Consider the following 4,672-nt stretch of genomic DNA (forward strand, 5'->3'; position numbering starts at 1 on the left):
AGGAGAAGACACCGAACATGAAATAATGTCATCCTGTCCTAGTCCATCCCTGAAGTGGGAGCCTTGAAAATAACTCATGAGCAGGGCACTCATGTAGACTCATTAGCCTTCAGAGAACATTCCCCTTCCATTTCTGCTATTTGTTAGACATTGAAAAGCCCCTGCTCCAAGTAGGCCTCCTTACCCTTTACCAGAATTCTTTGTTTAGTATGTCGAATATAGGACTGAATTCAGGTTGCCTCCCACAGGTATTTCCTTGTAACTTAGAAACAAATTACTAGACATCATGTTGGTTCTATGGTTAATGTCGGGGGGGTGGGGGATAAGGTACAGTTTCTTTTTTCAGACGGCGAGGGGGGGGCGGTTGCTGAGCTTGGGAAACCACCAACCACCTCTTCACTCACTGCCTAGGCCATGCCTCCAGTGGAGGGCAGGGATGGTTCTCAGGCCCACCTCCTGCTTCTCAAATGCTGCGGGTGGAGGGGAGCGTCTGAGAAAATCAGGAAAACTCAGCGAGAGCCTCCAGGAGAGGAAAAAGGAACATGTAAGGTGCTGACAAGTGGCTGCTGGATTAGCTTGCTAGAGCTGGCACAACAACGTACCAGAGACTTGAGTAGCTTAAGCAACAGCACTTTTTTAAAGGTGTATTTATTTATTTTTGAGGGGGGGGGGAGGGGCAGAGAGAGAGAATCCCAAGCAGGTTCCTCTCTGTCAGCCCAGAGCCCAATGCGGAGCGCGAACTCACGAACCGTGAGATCACGACCTGAGCCGAAGTCGGACGCTCAGCTGACTGAGCCACCCAGGCGCCCCTTGCCTGTTGCTCCTGTAACCAGGAAACTTAGATCCAAACTTGGCACTAAGTCTTGGTAGCAGTGTGAAAATTTATGGGCTGTGTATCTCCATACCGTATTGGATTATGGTCTTCCAAACTTATCCATATTTTCCCGAGCCCTGATTCTATATTTATACCTTCTCTATCATGATACAATATATATTCTGGATGCAGTGTCCAACCCATTGTGGAACATGGTAAGGAATATAAATGAAGAAAATAAATTCTACAACCCTCTTAAGCAGCACCAATAATAGCACCTGAGGAAGAGTTGCCTGTGCCTGGCTTTTCCATTTACCTGGGAAGACAGTGACTTATAGGAATTCAATGAGAATTAATGATATAGATGCTCTGGAGAACTTTAAGCTACTTCAGAAGCAGAGTTGGTCAATAAAGCCGCAACTGGCAAGGTGAAGTTAATATTCTGAAACCGAGTAACATTTGCCACTCTTGATGCCTCCTCCCAAACCTACCCCTCTCCGCCCCTCCCTCACCCCAGCCCCAGTGCTCCGCCACATGATTTTCACTCCGGTTTTCTGGGGGTTTGTTCCCCACCCCCACCCCGCAACTTACAAAATTGCCCCTTGGCATCCTAAATTCAAAATGCACAGCTGGGAGCACAGAACCCAAAGATCAGAGGCCATAGTGTTTATTATGATCATTCTTAGGTGCATTAATGAGTCTGCTTTTGTCTCCTTGTGGAGTGCCTGCACTTTCCTGAAGCAAGGTACTGCCGTCCAAATGTTTTCTATTAAGGTGGCGGGAGATCAGAGAGCACAAGGGCTGAGGCCACCTGAAGCTAAATTATCACTTAATATACACAGTGAGCAGCTGATGTCCAGAAGTCAGCGTCAAGCTTCTTGCTAACATCATGAGCGACGGCCATCTGTCCCCACAAAGCCAGGCAGCGTGACCTTCAGTCCCAGGCGTTGCTTGCGTGGCTCTTGCCCGTGCTGAAGGATGAGAGAAAGAGCTACTCCAGTCATTTTCTGTTATTAGCAATGACAAAACCCAAAGCTCTTGTCTCTGTTTTTATTACATATTTTCTCCTAAAAACAAAACAAACAAACAAACAAAAAAACATAGAGGAAGAATCAACCGGAACCTGGGTAGCAAGTTACAGCTTAGAGATGTGTGATTCTATTTTCTTGGAAGGAAGATGTACGCATACAATTAATATGCAATCAAAGAGCACACAGAGCTCATGCATTGTACCAGAAATTCCTTCATGTTTTATTAATCTAAACTACATGAAAACATCTAGCCAGAACGAAAGGCACGGCTCAAAACCTCAGGCCACTAAATCTCTATTGACAAATAACAAGTCACTCTAAACTCCTTGACTCGTGTTGTTGGCATAAAGTAAACAATGACAGAGAAGGTGAGAACAAATCACTGCTAAGATATAACCTTGCCAGTGAGGGGGTTGTAATCTAGGTGGACTCGTTGAATCCTCGTGTGAATTGAATGCATTGCCCCGTTTTTCCGCTGCATTCTTTTCTGTGTCTGTCATACAACGGACTGTTAGCATCATCAGAACAAAACGGGAGGGGAGGGGAGGGAAGTAGTAAGTGCCTGCTTCTCAGTGGGAATCCATCATTTGACAGAGAGTAAAATAACCATGTCCAAGATCAACAAAACCAGACATTATAAAATGTTTCTTTAAGCCTGAGTGGTTCTCACAATATCAAGCAAATATGTACGCACTGTGTTATTTTTGTAAAGAATTCCATTTTTCCATAACCTTTTACTTAGCTGTTGGGATTAAAAAATATATAAAGTTTAAAAACAAATGTTAAGTCATTTCCTAAGAACGTGTTTTAATAGATCATTTAAAGAAATGGGAAACACATAAGAGTTTCTGGTGGATCCCTTAGCATGAGTTAGGGCATAAGGACAAGATGATGGGCCATGACTCAAGCTGTAAGGATCATTTATTGTCGTCCTCACAAGACTGGAAGGATGGATGGCTTCGGGTAGACCAGCAGCTCAAAGGTACCCTCCAGGGCCCCACCTCCCCATTCTTGGGTCCTGCCATCATTTGTGCATAGGCTTTTCATTCTGGTATCTGTCTGCTCCCAGTCTAAAGTTGGCCAACAAAGCTTGAGTTGTCATATTCTCTCGCTGGCATCCCAGCAACCAGGAAAGGGCAGAGGCACAGGTTTGATCTTTGCTGGGCTCCTTCTTTATTCAGGAAGGGCCGCCCTCTGTAGATGTCCCCCTGGATCTTATTGGCAAAACTGGATCTCTAGCCTTTCTGTAGGCCAATCACTAGTGAAAACAAAAACGGGCTTACCTCTGGCATGAGTCACTCCCAGAATAAATGTCTGCCTGATACGAAGGGGAAGATATAGGCAAATGGCGGTTGGGAGGGCAAGGAACACAGTCCACCCCAAGGGGCCAGGTCCCGGCCTCCTCCCCATTCTCCAAAAACTGTACCGTCCTATGCAGTGTCCTTGGGCCTTTCCAAGAATAGCCCATGTAAAACAGCTGCCCACCAGATAGGATATAATATTCAAACTCTCTCCTTTCTGTATTTCCAGGTATTTTCCTACTGCTTTCCTTTCTGCCTTTGGTCCAGCCACATGACTTCCTTCTGGCAGCATGTGTCTCTTCCTCACATTTGCTGGGCCTCCACGCTTGCTGCCTCCTGTGTCAGAGCAAACTTAGCCTTCTGCATCTATCACCCCCCTTCTAGTTCACCAAGAATAATTAAAAAAAAAAATGCATGTGTGTCTTGCTTATTAAAGCGGTGACTTCAGCCTCTGGGATCAGAGCAAGGCAGGGTCCCTCAGTGGCCACAGACATGAGGGCAGGGGGCAGGGCTGGAGTCTCCCCGAGGTCTCTTGTTACTGCCGCCTACAGTGTGTAACCCACTTGGCCATGAGCGCTTCTCGCTCATTTACCTTCTATGAGCATCTATTACATGTATTTGGTTGGAAAAAGAAATCTTCTTTGAAAGAAGGGTTCCTGTCAGACTGTCCAGTCCCAGGCTGTGGCTTGCTGCCCCTCCTCCCACCCGGGTGGGGCTCAGCTCCACACCAGGCTTCCAGATCAAGCCCCACCTAAGGAGGGGATGCACTCAATTATTGCCACTCCCACATTCTGTGGCTCTTACTGCTTGTCCAACCCTAATAGAGCATTATCAGAAAACTGTTGGTTTTCTGATAAAGAAAGAAAGAAGGAGAGGAAGGGAGGAAGAAAGAAAGGCATCTAGATCTGCTTGGATGGGTTGGTGGCAATGGTTTTCCCATCTTGAAGCCCAGAGTGTGGCTCTCTGTGAACGCTCTCTGCGAACGCTCTCTGCTTATCAGCTGCACCACAACCCAAGCTGGTCTTGCTGGGGCACGATGGGGGCAGAGAGCTGCACCGACTCTCCAAAACCCGGGTGTCACCACCTCCAATTTCCTCTTTATGCCCGTGCTACCGTTGAGGTGAGCTTGCAACACATAGAGAAAGCTTTTCTAAAGAGGCAAGAGAAAGGAAATAAACAGAAATGGTTGCAACTAGATGATTTAGCTTACTACAAATGTGGTCTAGTAATTGTCTTCTTGGGGTCTACTTCCAGCGTGCCTCTAGGTTCGCCTTCTTATATCAGGTGGCTCAGTCAGTTAAGTCAATCTAACTCTTGACTTCGGCTCACATCATGATGTCTCGGTTCATGAGCTGGAGCTGCGCATCGGGCTCTGTGCTGACAGTGTGGAGCCTGCTTGGGATTCTCTCTCTCCTTCTCTCTTTGCCCCTCCATCTGCTCTCTCTCTCTCTCTCTCTCAAAATAAATACACTTTAAAAAATAAAAAGAGGCCAAATGCAACAGAATGACAAAATGGGGGCTCTCTG

Source organism: Felis catus, chromosome F1 (assembly GCF_018350175.1).
Source record: "Felis catus isolate Fca126 chromosome F1, F.catus_Fca126_mat1.0, whole genome shotgun sequence".
NCBI classification, from domain to species: domain Eukaryota; kingdom Metazoa; phylum Chordata; class Mammalia; order Carnivora; family Felidae; genus Felis; species Felis catus.